We start from the raw sequence: 18,838 nt of genomic DNA, 5'->3' as shown, positions 1-18,838 counted from the left end.
GCCCAGCATGAAGCTTGAACTTACGACCCTCAGGTCAAGAGTCACATGCTCTATATGGACTGAGCCAGCCAGGCACCCCTGCCCCTGCCCTCTTGTTTTCCCAAAGGGAGGTGGATAGCTGGTTCATAAGAAAGTTCTTCTTAATATTGCTCCATTCATGGGTTGGAAGCAAAAACTTCCTCTTATTGCTCCTGTCTCCTCAATGAGAGGAGCTAATGTTGTTTTAGGGATCCCTAACCCCAAGAATCCAGTGCTGCTTGGAGAGTCTGCTTTAATGCCTCTCCCTCTATAGCCTACGAAAGAGCTTCTTCACCAGATTTAAGGTATGCTATGTCACTCAGTGAGCCAAACAAAAGCACGACACAACTCACATTGACATTTATGGTATTTTGTACTTAATGACTCTTATACTACACTTCCTAAAATACTCTCATAAAAAAAACTGAATTTGAAAAGCTATTTTTCTCAACTGCCACTAATACGCTCATCTCATTTTGTTCTGTTATACAATTAAGCATGACAGATTTAGTCAGTTTTGATATGCTAAAACTTTTCTTTTACTCCTGTTTTGAGGGCTAAAGTGTGTTTTTTTGTTTGTTTGTTTGTTTGTTTTTAAGATTTTATTTATTTATTTGACACAGAGAGAGAGACAGCCAGCAAGAGACGGAACACAGCAGGGGCAGAGGGAGAGGAAGAAGCAGGCTCCCAGCAGAGCAGGGAGCCCGATGCGGGGCTTGATCCCAGGGCCCTGGGATCATGACCTGAGCTGAAGGCAGACACGTAATGACTGAGCCACCCGGGCACCCCATAAAGTGTCTTTGGTTTTCATGTGTCTTTTTTTTTTTTTTAAGCTGGGGGTAAACTAGATTTTCAACTACCTGTAACAATCTGATTTTTTAAAACATATCCTTCCAGTGGCTTTTGTCTTTTATACAGAAAAACAGACCATAGGCCTGAGAGTGGTTTCAGAGCTTGCAATATAGAGCTGATCTTTGGATACTCCCATCTGTCTTGTGAACAAGGAAAAGCAATTTGTTCCTTTTGCCCAAAAAGGAAGATTTGGTGTACTTCTGATGTTGAGCAGTGCTAAGCCAGGGTTAAAACAAGAGCAGGGCACTTGTGTGGATATAAGATTAGGGCTTTGAAAATGCTAGTACTTTATCTATTTTTACTTAGTGCTAGGGACATTCTACAATAAGTATTATTCAGGAAGGAAGCCCATGTAATAACCTAGCTCTTTTATCTGTAAGCCTCAGGCATTTTCATTAAGTCATCCAATATCAACAGGACTGACTGGTCGAAGAAGCTGGGGGCTTATAAACCAAAGCTTCAGTTCTATAAAAGGATTATTCTAACTACTCTTATAAACATGGTCTTCATTCAAGATCTGGATTATCTAAAAAGAGGAGAAGAGAAAAGGAAAATGTTAAAAAAAAAATTAGTATTTCAGAAGGTGATGAAAGTAGTAGTAAAGAAGTGCTCCCAAAGCTAATTTTTTAAAATTTCAACTAGTTTTGAGTCCCTAAAAAAGGACAAGAGTTTATATAATGAAAACATAAGATACAGACTACACAGGGTCCTTACTCTTGCACATCTCCTAAATTAATGAATTTATTTCTTCATTTTACAAACATTAACTGAGCAACTGCTACATTTTAGCACTAGGCACTGTGCTAAATGCTAAAGCTACTAGAATAAGTAAAACAGGATTTATAATCTCTAGGACTCACAGTAGAAAGGAAAAAACAGATACATATAAACAATTATAATAAGATTCAAAATGTTGACAAAAGTAAATTATATTTGAATTCATCTGGTTTTCTTTCATTATTCATTCAATCACCTATTCATTCATTCAACATTTATTGAGTCCTTTGTTCCAGGGATTGTTCTTAGACAGGGAGACACAAAAATGAATAGGATCCTAACAGGAGTTCTCTTATAGTTAGAAAGTTGTCATTTAACACACAAATTACAATACAGCATAGGATGTGCTATGAGTAGTAGCACAGCCTCAGAAAATGGAGCAAATGACTCTATGTGAGCTGAGAAAAGCAGTAACAGTGATCTTTTACTCTGACTGATAGAAAACCCTAACCTGCAATTAAGTATTTTCTGCAGATGAAAAAGGTAGGGAACCGTTATAGGTATAGCCTTTCTTATTTGTGAATATGCTCGTTTTCTTCCCACATTTGGTATTCCAGGATTAAAGCGACAATCTGGGGGTGCCTGGGTGGCTCAGTCGTTAAACGTCTGCCTGCAGCTCAGGTCATGATCCCAGGGTCCTGGGATCAAGCCCCGCATCAGGCTTCCTGCTCGGCGGGAAGCCTGCTTCTCCCTCTCCCACTCCCCCTACTTGTGTTCCCTCTCTCGCTGTCTCTCTCTGTCAAATAAATAAAATTAAAAAAATAAAAAATAAAAAAATAAAGTGACAATCTGGCCACACCATTCCTAATTTCAATCTTTTATGGTGTCAGCCACAGAAGCAGCATAGGATTGACTATACTTGGAAAATGAATAGATGTCAGGAAAAATGAGCCACGAGAAGAACTGAAGTAGAGGTTTCTAATATTAGAAATGGCACGGACAGGGGAGACGGGGAAGATGGTTACATAGGAGGACCCTAAGCTGGCCAGTCCCATGGATACATCTAGATCATATTCACATCAGCATAAATAACCCAGAAAATGACCCAAAGACTGTCAGAACAACCTCCACAACTAAAGGTAGAGAATGGCCATTGAAGAAGACAGCAAGGATGAAGATGTGGTTTTAGAGCAAAACAGGCCAAAATCAAACAGACTAAAATCAAAAACACAAGAAACAAGTCTTAGTGAGGATGTGGAGGAAAAAGTACCCTTGTGAACTGCTGGTGGAAATGCAAATGGTGCAGCCACTGTGGAAAACACTATGGGGGCTCCTCAAAAAGTGAAAAAGAGAATTATCCTAGGATTTAGTAACCACAGTACTGGGTATTTCCCCAAAAAAATACAAAAACACTAACTCAAAGGGATATATGCACCCCTATGTTTATTGTAGCATTATTTACAATAGTCAGATCACGGAAGCCAAGTTATGGAAATGCCCACTGACAGATGAATGGATAAAGAAGTGGTGTATATATGTATATATATATAATGGAATATTACTCAGCCATAAAAAGGAATGAGATCTTGTCATTTCCAACAACATGGATGAAGCTAGACAGACATAATGCTAAGTGAACTATGTCAGTCAGAAAAAGACAAATACCATATGATTTCACTCATATGTGGAATTTAAGAAACAAAACAAACAAGCAAAGGTAAAGAGAGAGAGAGACAAACCAAGAAACAGATTCGTAAATATAGAGAACAAACTGGTGATTACCAGAGGGGAGGTGGGGACAGCGATATGTGAAATAGGTCATAGGGATTAAAGAGCACACTTACCATCATCAGCACTGAGTAATGTACAGAATTGTTGAGTCACTCATTATATTGTACACTTGAAACTAATATAACTCTGTAGGTTAACTATACTGGGCTTAAACAAAAAACTTAATAGAAAATAAATAAAAGAAATGGGATGGACAAAGAGCCCATTAACCATACCTAAACTTTTCTTTAAAAAAAAAAAAAGGATATCAAATTACATAAAAGAATGCATTCTGTTTACCTGAATTTTAATATTTTGGAATGGGCAATCTAATGTGGAAAAGGTCAGCTTTTAAATCCATAATTTTCATGCTTCTTTACAGTAGAGGAAATTGGTTTGCAAAAAATATTTAGGACTAAAATGACCCATCCCCATTATTGTATCCCCTAAATGGTGAGAAACAGTCATCCTGTAGGTGGGAGGTGGGTGGAAAGAAGACAGTTTCCTTTCTTACACAACTTTTTGTTTTATGTGGAATTAAAAACTGCTTAATTTTCTTTCCTTTTTTCAAAGATTTTACTTATTTATTTGTCAGAGAGAAAGAGAGAGAGCACGCACGAGGAGACAAGCAGGGGAAATGGCAGAGGAAGAAGCAGGCTTCCCTGCTGAGCAGGGAACCTGATGCTAGACTCAATCCCAGGACCCTGAGATCATGACTTGAGCCGAAGGCAAGATGCTTAACCAACTGAGCCATCCAGGTGCCCCCAAAACTGCTTGATTTTCAATATTCATATTATGTAATTAATTTCTCTGTGCTTATGGCTAATTCTCTCCCCCAATCTTCCAACAGAAGTATAAAATTCTTTCTAATACAGTGTAACAGGTTGTTAAATTGGAAATTCCAGCTAAGTCAATACAATATATTAAAGACGAAATCTCCTATCCAAAAAAGTCAAAACCAAAATGCAGATTTTAAAGAGACACCAGATGACCAGTTAGGCAGTTCCAAAGCCACAGGAGGCTATCGTAGGGTCGAGATTGGAAATGAAGATATGATTTGTAAAGAGGAGTGTGGGTGTGTAGGAGTGTGTGCACACACCCACGCATACTGCTAGCCTGTAAGCTTCACCTTCTCTGAGGGGAAAAGGTGGGGCGCTATCCTTTGCAAAAAGGGGCTTCAAAAAACACCTTGAAATGTCTTCGCTGGAGTGTGAGCGATAGGACAACTGAGATCTGACAGGTTTAACAGAAGGCAAGAGGGGCAGGTGATGACCTGTCTGGGCAATGGAGTAACGTATTTCTGGGAGAGGAGTTGAGGATCTCATGGAGATCTAGCCTGGGACCTTTTTTGCACTGCCCAAAAGGACCGCGCAGACAGGTAGAGAAGCATGGTCATGGGGCAGGTGTGACAGCCTGGTGAGCATAGCGGAGTGCACCACAGTGGCCCAAAGATGAAAATCAGCTCCAAACATCTTACAGCAGAATCAGGGCTAATATGAAATTTTCTCCCCATGTTTCCCTTTCTCCCATTGACCTGCACTCCCCAAAACCCACAGGATCAGTAATAACAGCTTCCAAGTGGCAGACAAGTGGTCAGAAAGGATAGAAGGAAAAAAAAAAAAAAAACAGCTGCCCCTTTTCCACTAAAAGCAGCTGGTCTGCCTCAGTTTGGGGGTTCAGACCGGATGTTAACCCAAATGCATGGTTTTAGTTATAGTCTAGAACAGAATATTCTAATTCACTTATCAAGGGCATATTTGAGAAAGTTTCAAATTCAAGGGATCAAATTTCTGGTCTTTCTCTACAATTTCATTTCTGCTTTCAAATCGCCTATTCTTTCCTGAGTTCATCTTTGCAGTAAAAGTGCTGAAAACACACGATAAGGCCTAGCACTCTGACATTTTCCAAGCCTTTCCCCAAAGCTATAAGCTGAGTAGAAACATGGTCTGCTCTCCAAGTCTCCAGAGGACAGTTTTGCTAATTGCTTTCCTATTGCATGTCAATGGCCCCGTGAAATGTCTCTTTCTGACTGGCAGGTGGCTATGCTCCAAGCTTCAAGCAGTACTTCAGAAATCCAGTCTCTTTCCATTGTATGGCTCCACCATCATCATGGCTTCATAGGCCACCAAGTTCATTTCCGCATGAGCCTGATAGAAGGGGAAAGACCATGAAGCATCTTCTATCAGAGTTTTATATGAACCAGGCCCCAAAATGTCATCAATCACTTCCTCTTAAGTTCCGTGGACAAAACCCAGTCTCATGGCCACATCTAACTGTAAGAGAGGCTGGAAATGCAATCCAATTTTGTGCAAAAGGAGAATAAACAGGCTTGGTGAACAGCTACACCGTTTCTGCCACCAGAGTGTTCCATTTTCTGAGAGCGGACCAATTAGCTATGTGAACTTCTGGAGAATGTATCCAGAAAAAGGAGGGGTGGGGGGAATCAATTACTGCAAAACTGTAAAAGAACAATGGAAGACAAAAATAGTGTTTTGATTACATCTCTAATTTGCGCTTGTTTGAAGCATAATTTTCAGCTGTCAAATATGTAACACCAGGCAATATATCAGTTCTGTTTTTACTTCAAAAACATACTTCTAAAAGGCCTCTAGGCTGATGTTTCTAATCTGGACTGGTTGTCTCAGATCTGTTACACAACTCTCATTCTGCGTCTTCCCTCCACCATCATCGAGACAGGTCCTTTATCTTCCTCCTGTTTTACAGAGATCCATGTGCTTCCTCTCTTACTGTTTGATCCCACTTTCGTGGGGGAGCATATCCTCTAGTAGTGTCCTGAGAAAGAGTGCACAGAAGATCCATTTTTAGAGATCTCACATGTCTGAAAATACTACTCCGCAGTTAATGGAAAACTTGGCCGACTAGGAACTCTAGGCTCCAATTCATTTTTCCTCAGAATTTTGAAGGAGACTACTTCATTATCTAATTACCATCCTGTGAATGTGACCAGCTATTTCTGTCCAGCTGGTTTTAGAATCTTCTTTGTATCCTTAGGATTCTGCAATGTCATGATATTATGAGTTGACGTTGATTTTTTTTTTTTAATCATTCATTTCTGAGCACTCAGAGGACTCTTTTGATCCAGAAATTAATGGCTTTCAATATTTGGAAGTTTTCTCACATTGTTTTCTTAATATTTTTTCCTTTCTTTGTTTTTTGTTCTCTTTCTCAAAGACCTAATAGTTGAATGTTTTGCCCTTGACTGGTCCACTAGTTTTAAATATATTTTCTTATCTGCTTCCTCTTTTTGTTCTAAATTTTTTTGGAAGAGTCCTCATTTACCTTTCATACTTCTGTTAAGTTTTTTTTACTTCTGCTCAAAGTATTTTTACTTCTTATAACTTTGTTATTCTCCGAATTTTTATACCTTCCTGTTATTTCTTCAAGAATAAAATACATACATTCCAAGTTCCTAAGAATATTAATGATTATTTATTTTATAATTTTTTCTTCCTCTTCAACTTCGCTTTTTTTTCTTCTGAGTTCCTCTCATTTTGTTCTTATCTGTGACTTGTATATAAGATGATTTCTTCACATATCTAGTGGTCCTTGGATAACCACTCACGTGATAACTCTGGTGGCAGAACAACCCAATTGGTGGGTCCCATTGCAGAGCAGCCAGGACCCAGGAATGTCAGAAAATGTAGATTTCTTTTCTCTGGAACCAGTCAAGTACTCCAGAAAGGAATCCGCAAATATACTACCTGTTGGATCCAAGCTACTGCTGCCCACATTTTGCATCTGGAGAGAGAAAGAAGACCAAGGGGTTTATCGATATCACTTAGGTTCTCTTTTATTGATTTATCATTTCAGCTTTCATTCTACTATTTCTGATGTCCCCAAATCCAAACTTTCGTAGGTTTGATTTTTCTAGGAAGCAAACCTCCTGCCTTCTACAAGAGTTGAGAGAGGAATGGTTGACAATTGTGCCCACACTGTGGCCAATATTGCAAGGAATGAAATGCTCCTTATCAAACCTTCCATTTAATTTTATCTCCACTCCTGCCTTTCTCCTTCAGAGGTACTTGGTGTCTTCCAGAGTTTTGTTATCTGCTTCTTGTGGTCCTCCCTCTGCAAGCAGTTACTTTTTAGCTTTTTCTACTCTGCTCTTTCATATGCCAAAACTTTGGTGACTTAAAAAAAAAAATTATGTTCTCCTTATTCTCTGGATCATGAATTTTTTAAATTCTTTTAATATGTTTCAGTTGGAATTTCGTAGAGAGGAAAGGTAAAGTGTGTGCACTTAATCCATCGCACTTAACTACAGTCTAATAACATTTTCAGATTTCTTTTTTCCTTCCCAAACATTTTACTGTATCTTAGCATGTCTAAATTTCTAAAAGATAGGTGTACACATATATAATAAAGTGGAGTCATTTCAATATTTTATATCCTTTAAAAAGACTAGTCATAGAATAAAGAAATCTGGTGATCTAACTTTTGTCATTTCAGCTGGAATGGATATACTCGAATGAAAACACAGATTGTACTACGAAATCAAACAGTATTAAAACTGTATGATGCAACAGAATTGCCTGCAAACTAAATAGAAAAGGACATCTCCTGCAATATAGGGCTGTTTTGGGGTTTTGGTTTGTTTTTTTGGGTTTGTTTTGTTTTGTTTTTTTGGCTTATAAGTATTATGAAGTAGTAATGATGTCTCTGCATGTCATCATTCATATTGCTCTTTCATTAACTTTGTTAAATTTTGTTTTCAAAGAGCCCTGTTTGTCCTTAAAGGACAAACTCTACTTGCTAGGAAACTAGCTTCGGGCACTGTCTTTCCCAGAGGCCCTGCTGTAGGGATTCTGATGAGATGCGAAACAGAGACATCTAAAGGAATTTTCAGGAACTGAAACATTAACATCCACTATCCTTAGGTTTGATTAATTCCCTTGGAAATACAACGTTTAGTGTATTATGAAGCTAGGAAACATAACTTGGTAAAATTACATCGTTAGCTAAAATAATATGCCTTTTGGAAGCAAGTCAAGAGAAGACTAGAATCACCAACAGTTTGGAATTCAGAGTTACTGGAAGAAAAATATCAAAATTCACTTATTTGTCCCTAAAGTTATTGGAAGGAAATTGACTTTCACTAAGCTATTTCTATTCGTATTATATTTTGGGTTTTATTGTATTTGTCCATAGTGCTATGTGCGACATAGGTGCCTAAAAATCAAAGTAAATAAGTATATTAATGAATGAACAACTGAATTATATTCTGGAGAAATATAATTAGGGTATTTTTTGGATTGGTTCTTCTTCATGTAATAATTCCCACTTTTCAACCTTTGACTTGATGGGGCTTAGAGAAGGTATGACAGAATTGTTTGTGCAAATTTAAAATGTTAATACACACAATAATGGCATTTTCCCCATAAGCTTTATTTTCCCAAATGGATAAGAATAACGAAATTCAAATCTTCTTTTCAAAGACATTTAGATAATGTCTTCTTGTTTGACAAGCTCTGAGTTGTTAAAAGCTTTTCTCTAAGCCATCTAATTGCCATAAAATAGCTCTATTTGAATTACTTTCCTGGAAAGCCAAGGCCTAGTTCCAAGGCCATGGGAAAGTCAGCTTCCTTAATGTGAAGTTAAAAAATAAATATAAGAAACAATTGCAAACCATATGACCAATTTTCTTCTAAGACATATGCACTTCATATATTTCTGTGAATGTATTTTTTCCTTATTCTCTTTGAGTCAATAAGTGCATTCTATTTTGAAAAAAGAAAAATAAGGAAATAACAAGAAATGGAAGAAGGAATATTCAAGCTATCTGTGTTGGCTCCTATTCTGGGTTGTAAAGTTTTAATTATTAGAAGACAAGTGATAAAAGAACATACCAGAGGTCAGAGGTTCTTTGAAAAACAGCCAGAATTTTACTATTCTTTTAAATTAAACTAAGTTCAATTAATTCATGAAGCTATAATATAAATTCAACCATCTAAGATATTACCTGGCAAAAGTAAGGAGAAAACCCCCCAAATGACTGTCAACATCTTGTTTAGAGGACCACTGTCTATATATTCCCATGCGCCTAACTTTTCAGTTGATTTTAAGAATAGGAAACCTGTCTTTATGTTTTGAAGACTACTGCTAGGTGTTTTTTTAAGTGTTTCAAAATGAAGGTAAGAGGAAAAATACAGGATAGAAAACTATATGCAATATAATCAAGATTTTGCTTTTGAAAATCAAAGAGAGAAAGCAAGAAGAAGAAATCAGTTTAACTAAATAACTAATGACCCTATAGTCTTAGGACCATACAACAAGAAAAGTTTATTTCTTGATCATGTTACCTGTCCTTCATGGCTCATGATCTAATCTATTACAGGTCTTTTTTGTCCTGGGACATCAGCTGATACTAAGATGGTGGGGGGAGAGACTGAATCATGAATGCCTTCTCGTTTCAACTCATATTTTCTTGTCCAAAGCAAGTAATGTGGCCAAGCCTGATATAAATGGAATGGGGAGACAAAATCCTCCCACAGGGAAACAATGAATATATGAGGACAATAATACGACCCACCACACTTTTTCCTTTTGGTCACAAATGTATATTCCCTTTTCCATATGCAAAACGCATCTATCTCCTCTCTCATGAGAAACAACATGGTCAAAGTCTAGAACCTCATGAATGTGTCCATATGTGTGCAGATGTGGCTCCTCTTGAACTGGAAACTTAGGAGCTAAATTATAAGTTACCTAAGCCAGACATAGTCAATATACAATGGGTAGAATTCAGCCAGAAGATTGCCTTTAATGTTCCCATTTGAAAAGGAGAATAGTGAAAGAAGGAAGCAAACATTGGTCCATAGCAATGTTGACATCTTTCTGGGCATATACATGTATTGTGAATTCTCCACTGCCCACTGTTTTCTGTGGTTCTTGACTCCACTCCAGGATGTCCTTCCTTTTCCATTATCTCCCTTGATCACATTGGAGTAGATCACTGGGAAATACTTTCATTAGGATATGAGCAGATTTCCTCACGTGCTTCCATTTTGTAGAAGACCAGGGACCCCACCATCATTTTACATTGTTTTTTTTTTTTTTTTAAGATTTTATTTATTTATTTGACAGAGAGATAGAGAGAGAGCACAAGTAGGCAGAGCAGCAGGCAGAGGGAGAGGGAGAAGCAGGCTCTCTGCTGAGCAGGGAGCCCGACGTGGGGCTCGATCCCAATGTGGGACTCGATCCCACATGACCTGAGCTGAGGGCAGCTGCTTAACCAACTGAGCCACCGAGGCGCCCCTGTCATTTTGCATCTTGACCAGCTAGGGATTGTTTGCCATTTTTTTAGTCCAGGTTGCTGACTCTTTGGAACCAAAACAATTGGTTTATCTATTTGTAATCTGGAAAAATTCAGGGGACAAGGAGAGAATAATCCAAGTTTCCACTAATTCTCTTGTCAGTATAACTCACATCCAAAGATAGGCTGTTCTTTGGACACACGGACACACACACACACACACACACACACACACACACACAGAGTATCATCAAATGTTAACAGTTGTTACCTCTGGATGATGTAATTCATCCTTATTTCTTTTATTGTCCTATATTTTTGAAATTTTCCAAAATAAATCTATATTACTATTATATTCAGAAAAAAAATGCTATTTTATGACAAGAATGAATCCATTAAGTAATTACCCCGCATGGAAGATTAAACCCCAAATTTTGGGATCTAAAAGGCAGTAGGTTATAATTCTGTTTTATATGAACATATTCAGAGCCAGTTCAAGACCAATTAACTTTTTCAAGTTTTCTCCTGTTCAGGTTATAATTTTAAGGGAACTGATATGATTATATAGATTACATAGAGATATGAAGATTACATAGAGATATCAGAAATCTGCAATATCTAAGCTTCACCTTACTATCTTCAGTGTAAATTACATAGCTGAGACACTAGTTGCACATGAAAATCAGGAAGGGTTGAAACTCTGATAGATAAAATAATTGCCACCAAAAGTTCAAATTCTAAAGTTGGCTACATTGTTAGTGAGCCTCTTCTCTCCATGCAGGACATTTTTCCTTATTTTAGGTGTCTTTTCCTCTCTCAAGGTACTCATCCCCATCCACCTTTCTACAAAAGAACAAAGCCCGAATAATTCACAAGCAACTCGTTGAGAGTTGATTGTCACCATCCTATAACTATTTGGCTTGGAAAATATGAAATTTAAAGTTGCCTCTAATTTTGGGATTGCAGAGAGCAACACCTTTGAGTAGGGAAAAAGTTTTAGAAAGCAGCCCTCCCACCATTCTTAAAATTATACTTTACAGGAGATGGCCGTATCTGCCCTTCTCTAAGAGGGACCTCAAATACTTGGTTCAACTTTCAGACTCAATGTCTTGTCTTATCATAGCCCCCACAAAGCCATTTACACCACTATGTAGGAGCCAAGGACTCAAGCCTTAAGTATTTTGCTTCTCCTGTTACAAAAATAAGTCCTTTTTTTAATAATAATTTTTTTATTATATTGTTAGTCACCATACAGTACATCCCTGGTTTTTGATGTAAAGTTCCATGATTCATTACTTGCGTATAACACCCAGTGCACCATGCAATACGTGCCCTCCTTAATACCCACCACCGGCCTATCCCATTCCCCACCCCCCTCCCCTCTAAAGCCCTCAGTTTGTTTCCCAGAGTCCATAATCTCTCATGGTTCATTCTCCCTTCTGTTTACCCCCCCTTTCTTCTTCCCAAAAATAACTCCTTTAATTCTTCCTCCTCAAGATCACCGCCCAGATTGTTTGGTAGACTATTAGAATATTTATATCCTATTCCCACAATTCTATATTATTCTCTGTATCCCTAAGTTATTTTACACTTGCATAAAATATAATTATGTATTTTTAAGGACCCTCTTTAGTTCAGACCAAATTTATCTAGAACTGTCTTTAATGGATTGAACAAATTTAGTGTTCACCAAACTATGATTAAAATTACTACTTAGAAGAACACTGTATATGAAGAATAATATTAATGATAAAAATGTTAGCTATTAATTAAAACAAAACATCCTCTATATAATGTTAACCTAAAGTACCTACTTCCATATAAAACTGAAAGTAATAAAACTGCATTTCTTTGAAAATGTTTTATAATTCAGAATGTCTACTGTTTTGATCTGACTCTTCTCAATCATTATTTTTTTAAAAATCAATGAGATTTTACAGCATTGGTTCAGTGCGTATTTTTATGTGCTTGCCTATGTGCATGAGGAACTCTTGAAGAATGTGTTGAGGTCTATTTAACTCACTATAATGACTTATCAGATTGTAGCTTAACATATGTTGTGGATAACAATGAGTGAATACAAGAGATTAAAGTGACTAAGTTACCCAACCCAACAAGTAATAGATCCCCAATCTTACTAATATTTGTTTTTTTAATGTCTCTCACGTCAAGCCCTAGGATTCCATCTGCGGCACTCCCGGTCAAGGCTTCCATTAGTCCTACAAGACTTCATGCTACGTCCCCTTGCATAAACCCTCCTGCACACCCTCTAGGATCAACCTAAATCTGTATTTGTAATTGTCTTTCCATGATATTATTTCCTTTGTAGTCATCTTCCATGGCTCTTCATGGCCTACAGTATACATTCCAGGCACCGAAGTCTAGCATCTCTGGTCCTCAATTTTTGATGCCCCAATTTATGTTCTTAACTTTATCTCCCTGCTAAGATTTCCCAGACTCCTTTCTTTCTGGTTGAGTCTATATATCCCACTGGGCCCTAAACAAGTCACAGACGTGACTCAGCTGGCTCCTGGGTTATACAGCACCATCTGGATCGAACAGTCAAGAGCACTGCCTGTGACACACTAGGATTTCAGCCCTTCTTCCTACTCAGGTCTTTATAACTATCTCCGGTTTTCTCGTTGAAAAGGGTGGGGAGGGGTATAGAATTGCTTCAGCTGTAATTTGTGCTGCTACTTATGTCTCTGGCATCCCCAACCATCTGATGTTGCATTTGTTACCTTTCTAAATTGTACTCCACAATCACTCACCTCCACCATGTGAATCTTTCCAAACCACCCCACCAGATTGCTGATCAGACCCACAGCCCACTTTCTGTGCAGGCTTCCCACACTTGGGATTGACCCGCTCTTAATCCCAATAACACTGTAGCATCAGATCTCTCCACCACAACTCCCTTGAGCTCCTCAACAGCCCCTGTATTTGTGTCCCTGATCAGGAGAAAAATTCCCAGGCTTCTATGCACCCCATTCTTCCACTGGCAAACAAAGAGAAAAAGATTCTCAACAGAATCATTGGAGGATATGTTTTGTTCAGTTTTACAATAGTATCCAGGAAACATAGGTCAGTGTCAGGGTAGGATCAAGTACAAACTCATGTTATGCTCTGAATGACGGTGCCAGCCTCCTTTCTTATGATTAATTTCTCTCTCATGGGCCATATAAGCTCCTCCCTGCTTCCTCTTGAGCCCACCAATCCATACACAAAACACTTCTGTCATTAAATCAATAAATTAAATCCTGCATTTCTAATTTAAAATAGTATAACAACTCCATTTGCAGGAAGCAAAAAATCTAAAGACATTCTTCAACCCTACTACATAATAAGTTGGACACCCAACAGAATTCTGTAGATGTGTCCTTAATGTTGCCCTTTATTTTCATTTACGTTCTTTGGTTTTGTGGTTGCAAGGAACAGAAAAACACTTAAATATCAGAAATCCCATAAACCAGACCCCAGAAAAGATACGACAGGATGATGGGATGGTTTGGGACTCAAGGCAGCTCCAAAGGCTTCAGCAAAAGCTACTCATGAATCTTCATTAAAACTCAGCCATTGGTATGACTCTGCTCTTCTCCAGACGGTTCCTTCTTCCTATATCATGATCCACTACTTCTAATACAGTGCATCTCAAACTATCTGTGGTCCAGGAGTATTTCCCCCTACCACTCCCCAGTCCATCAGAGACCATTACTTTTATAAAACAGAAAATCATACATTTGGATGCCACTGTAATGTTAAATTGCTTTATAGTATAAAAGTATAGCTTCCTCTTTTTCCTTTTGTTTATCAAAGAGTGGTAAATAACAGCATACAGACCAGTACTGATGCTCATACCACACTTCCAGCAACACTGCACCCATCTGCTTTCTCTTAGTTTCTGATCTCTCATACTATTGGGTTACAAGTGGCCCATCATTGTCTTACCTTCCAACTCTTAAGCTCTGCCCCCCATCTACCTGTTAACTGCCCTCCCTCTCTCAGGTGACATTCTAAAGAAAGGAAATTGTATTAGCTCAGTCATCTTTTTGGTTGCGCCTATGGCTGCTCCAGGTTCACTAGCCTACCCTTATCCAATAACTTGGGAGTGGATAAGAGGCATCGCACGGTATGACACGTGGATGACCAAGAAGCACCCCTTCAGAGACACAGACATGGCACAGATACCCTGATTGGCACATCATTTTTAGAGTTTTTTTAAACAATAAAGAACGATATAAGATATCTGCATGACCAGATTGAGTCCAGTTAAGTAATACATGTAATTTTTCTCTCTTTGAAAGAGACTGCTCAGTGCCTTCGCCGGGCAAGCTGGGGATGCTGAGCTGCTGCGGCCAGGGACTGCCAGAGCAGTATTGCACATGCCATTCTAGTGCTCCCCTTAATTGGATATACCATTAATCTTTGCTCACTAATATGACCTGAATTCAGGAATGAGTAAACACATTCTTCCCAGAGAGCACAGTCATTTTTTAATCTACTTTCTCTGGAGTAGGTTCTGGAGAGACTGCTTTAGAATGAAGTTTCTCATAAAGAAACAAGTAAAACGGGCCTCAAGAATCTTCCTCTTATCCTGCCCCATTCTGGTTTATATAGTCGCGGGAAGGAAAGAGAGAGGGTGGCAAGAGAGCTCAGAAAACACAGTGGATAATGCCTACTAAGGACAAAACACACAGAATTTAGAAACTCATCCACAGTCAGCTACTGGCTCCGGGGTCCGGAAGACCTGAGGCTCTATTAGACACAGTGCAAAAGTCTTCAGTAAGACTGCAGCGATTCACAAGCAAGTCGCTCACTGGAATCACCCCACCCCCGACCCATGAAGTCAGAATTTCTAGGAATGTGTAGGTAGAAAATACATTCCAGAGTCCCTGGGGAAAGTCCCATTTGACACCTTTTAATTATTTCCAGGTCTTTCTTCTAGGCTTTAAGGTTGCTAATTTGGATAATAAATTATATAGTCATCTTGATGTGAGCACTGTATTGTTCTGGATACTTGCCAGGTGATCTTCACATGTACGCAGGATTACAAACCACTGATTTAGTTCAAATTTCTTGTCCCTTTGAAGGAAAAACATCAGTTCCCAGGACTTTTTAAATCTGACTAAAGTCACCAGGCAGTTAGCACCTCACGTCTAATATCACATTTGCCTGACAGGTTCTACCCTTTCTGCCCAGGATGACACTGATAATTCCCTCAGAAGCGAAGAAAAGAAAATTTCCTCTACTACCTCCTTCTTCCTGACCTCTCCTCTCTGAGTATAAAGCTAGCTAGCTGGTTCCAGCACAGCTGTTAACAGACAGGTGGAAGGAAACTAATATTGACTGACTGTGCCGATGTGCCAGACGCTAGTCACTTTAAATGCAGAGCGTGAGGCTAAGTTCAGGGTACCTCCCCACCACCATGCACTTCCCCCAGCCCCCATTTTCCCCTCCCTAGTCTTTATTTGTATGCTAGGGCCAATTATCCTCCAGGGCAAAGAACTAGTATAGCATTCCGCCTTGTTTGTCTGTTCTACTGAAACAAATGACTCTAAATGCAAAAGGAGATGAGCTTCTCAAAGAATTCACACTTGGGGGAAAAGGAAATCAGGCAAATGAGTAGGACTCAACAAGGGAAGTGAGTACAGAAGGAGGCATGAAATGAGGCCTGGTAGATGCTATGTGAAACCTGAGCTCACCAAGCTGTTTTGCTAACCCTGCACCTTCTGTTGGTTCTTGTGAGGTTAGAACGGCTGACCCCAACACTACAGGAGTATTTGCATGGTTTTACTCTCTCTGACGTGGCATTTGCAAAAAACCCAAACACCTTGGCCTCACAGGATTCCTCCTTCCGTATTCAGTGTTATTGCCACAGCACACACTTTGCCAAGAAAACTAGATGACGGAGTTTCAGCCTGTGGCACATACTAGGCAAAATTTCTGCAGGTGTTCCAGGCCACCATTTCAGCCCCTCTGCCCTTATGATAGTTCCCTTCTGAGATATTGGGCATCTGTCTGCAAGAGGGTGTCTGACAGGACCATCTAACCCATTATTCAGGCAGGCTTTAGTTATATAGAAATGTCTGATAAGAGACATTGAAGAATCCTAATTCTTTTTCTCAAGGGAGACGCCGAGGTCAGCGTAAACATGCCCACTTCCTACTCTGCCACCTTCTCTGCTTACCACGGGTCTTGAGAGAAGTGGCTTTTGGCAAGCCATAAAAAAATTCCAATGAAACTCTGTGCCCAGAGTGCTGGTTCATATTCCCCTTTCCTTTACATCTGATTATCTAAAGGGGCCAATCAAACATCACTGTGCAAAAACAACAACAACAACAACCACCACCAACATCAACAAATGTCCATAGCAAAACCCAGAAGGCTTTAAGTGGCAGCTTCCGCCAATAAAGGTCTAACTAAATAAGGGTTGCCAGATAAAATACAGTATGGAGGTTCTTCAAAAAGTTGAAAATAGAACTACCCTATGGCCCAGCAAATGCACTACTGGGTATTTACCCCAAAGATACAAATGTAGTGATTCGAAGGGGCACCTGCACCCCAATGTTTATAGCAGCAATGTCCACAATAGCCAAACTATGGAAAGAGCTCAGATTTCCATCGACAAGATGAATGGATAAAGAAGATGTGCTATATATATATATAATGGAATACTACTCAGCCATTAAAAAATGAAATCTTACCGTTTGTAATGACATGGATGGAACTAGAGGGTATTACGCTAAGTGAAATAAGTCAGTCAGAGAGACAATTCTATGATCTCACTGATTTGCAAAATTTAAGACACAAGGCAGAAGATCACAGGGAAAGAGAGGAAAAAATGAAACAAGAAGAAACCATAGAGGGAGACAGACCATAAGAGATTCTTAATCTCAGGAAACAAACTGAGGGTGGCTGGAGTGGAGGAGGGTGGGGGGAATGGGGTGGTGGGGTGAGGGACATTGCAGAGGGTATGTGTTGTGATGAGCACCATATGTTGTGTAAGACTGATGAATCACAGATCTGCACCCCAGAAACAAGTAATACATTATATGTTAATTAAAAAAAAATACAGGGGGCTCAAGTATTCGTTGTTTCTCTGACATTCAAATTGAATTGGGTGTTCTGTATTTTTATTTGCTAAATCTGGCAATCATAAACTAACTGATATCTCCACCAGCACATACACTCCCCAGCCCCATCCGTTCACACTGGTCCAAGTCATATCCCAGAGGAGGAGCCGAACCAGAATCTGAACAGGCTCAAGCTCAGACAGCAAAACTCTTCTCCTCTGACTTCTGGACTGCAGTATGAAGATGATGAAGAGGACCATGTGTGGGGGCAAGGGACTGTCACTTTGAGAGTTCTGCCTGGCTGCATCAGCACCCCCAAAATTCATGCTTTTCCACCCTAACTTAGACCCTTGGCTTCCCCACAGTAAGCCCCCACTGACACCCCCCTCAGTGGGACATCCTCCATTGAGGTATTATTTTATGCAACAGTCCACTACCAAACTCTGCCTAGGTAACAGAACAAAATAGAGCTAAGTGAATCTAGTCTTACACTTCATAAACCATAATTATAGATCTTTTAAGAATACTATTTCAAGGGCAGTGAAACCTCATAAAAGCACATCTGAGATAAATCATTACTAGGTATAGTATTTGAAAATTTAATTTAAACAAGTCAACTTGGTGTTATTCTCTGGTTGTGTCTGAAGGCACATGTGGGTACACCTACATAAACATATAATTGCTGTTACTGACCTTTATAGCCCTGAAGCCGAATCTTCAGGTGTCACTTATATAGTGAATTGTACAAGCCTTGCTCAATGGAGATCTTTAAAAAATGGCCGAACCAGGACGTGGATTTATATTGAGCATGGGCTCTGATACCATATGGACAGTGTTGACTTGCTGCCTGCCATTACTCAGGAATATCCTGGATCACATCCCAGACGCTGGCCTTTGCCTTGATGGAGGCTCTGGTTCTAACTGCACAACATAATGTAATCTCCAGTCCAGTTCACAAACTCATCACTCATGTGTTCTTCGGTAACTGTCAAATATTGGATAATATGCTCAGGTTTGTATTCCCAGACTTTGTTATAACCCAAATCCTTCTAATTAGAGATACAGGACTTGTTAATAATCACTTCTGTATTAAATTTGTCATTATTAAATTGCAATAAACAATGTTATATTCTTG

At 39.1% G+C, this 18,838-nt stretch overlaps 1 protein-coding gene across 8 annotated transcripts in view; it reads right to left on the bottom strand.

The window, feature by feature from the left end:
- Positions 1 to 1,598: 1,598 nt before the first annotated feature.
- ZNF330 (zinc finger protein 330) overlaps positions 1,599 to 18,838 on the bottom strand; it is a 118,210-nt gene continuing 100,970 nt past the window's right edge. For all 8 annotated transcript variants that reach the window (XM_057310087.1, XM_057310090.1, XM_057310085.1 and 5 more), the window contains one exon: positions 1,599 to 18,838. This exon is cut by the window's right edge. The gene's annotated coding sequence lies outside the window, so the exon portion shown is untranslated.

Source organism: Ursus arctos, unplaced genomic scaffold (assembly GCF_023065955.2).
Source record: "Ursus arctos isolate Adak ecotype North America unplaced genomic scaffold, UrsArc2.0 scaffold_11, whole genome shotgun sequence".
Classification (NCBI taxonomy): Eukaryota; Metazoa; Chordata; class Mammalia; order Carnivora; family Ursidae; genus Ursus; species Ursus arctos.
Note: the sequence above shows the minus strand (reverse complement) of the source record. Positions and strands in the feature narration are given on the sequence as shown.